Consider the following 1,168-nt stretch of genomic DNA (forward strand, 5'->3'; position numbering starts at 1 on the left):
GGCAACATGAGGACAACATGAAGACAACATGAGGACAACATGGGGACAACATGAGGACAACATGAGGGCAACATGAGGACAACATGAAGGCAACATGAGGACAACATGATATATATAATAAGAACATTGATATAGGACAACTGGTCAATTTGACACTTCCTGTCTTTCCTGTTGTTCTTTCCTACTACCTAGGGCTTCCTGCATTTCCTTTTATTTCCCTTCTGAACTAATAACAACAACAAAAAAGTTTTTCTTACTCTACCCGCCGCTTCTTCACACGTCCTCATCGTTACGGTAACAACGGCAACGGTGGTCGTTTCCTGCGGCAGGGGGACGACTGGAGGGCGGTTTGTTTGATGGGATGAAGGATGCATTTCAGCATTAATTGCTGTGCAGAGAGAAGACAACGTGGCTCAATTAACACGGACAGCCAATCAGGCACCAGCAGGGTGACGGGTGTGTGTGTGTGTGTGTGTGTGTGTGTGTGTGTGTGTGTGTGTGTGTGTGTGTGTGTGTGTGGTTGATTCGCTGCAACTATGACAGGTGTAAACACAATAGTTGATCCCCTGTTTGTGAAGGTGATCTTTGACCCCTCTTGACTAGATGTTTATTATCCCATTAGTCCTGACAGCAGTACACACACAGGGAAGGCCTCTTTATTTACTGCGTTTATCGACCACAAGTACTTTAAAAATCCGAATCAGAACGAAGGTAATTGCCGCAGCAGTTACGCTACGAGGCATTTGCCTCGGTGATTGGTGTTAACGCAAACAAACGTGTTAAAAATGAATGTAAAAGAAACTGTAAATACACACAAAAAACCACTGTTGCATTCAAAAACAGGCTGAATGGGTAGAGTGCAGGATGTGCAAATAATATATAGTGAAGGATTGTTTCCTGGTGAAACTCTGGTGTTTTCTCATTAACTTCTCCAGGACATGAACACCTGTTTGCTGGTGAAAGTCTTGTGTTTTCTCCTTAACTTCTCCAGGACATGAACACCTGTTTCCTGGTGAAAGTCTTGTGTTTTCTCCTTAACTTCTCCAGGACATGAACACCTGTTTCCTGGTGAAACTCTGGTGTTTTCTCATTAACTTCTCCAGGACATGAACACCTGTTTCCTGGTGAAAGTCTTGTGTTTTCTCCTTAACTTCTCCAGGACATGAAC

The sequence above is a fragment of the Etheostoma cragini genome, chromosome 10, assembly GCF_013103735.1.
Source record: "Etheostoma cragini isolate CJK2018 chromosome 10, CSU_Ecrag_1.0, whole genome shotgun sequence".
NCBI lineage: Eukaryota > Metazoa > Chordata > Actinopteri > Perciformes > Percidae > Etheostoma > Etheostoma cragini.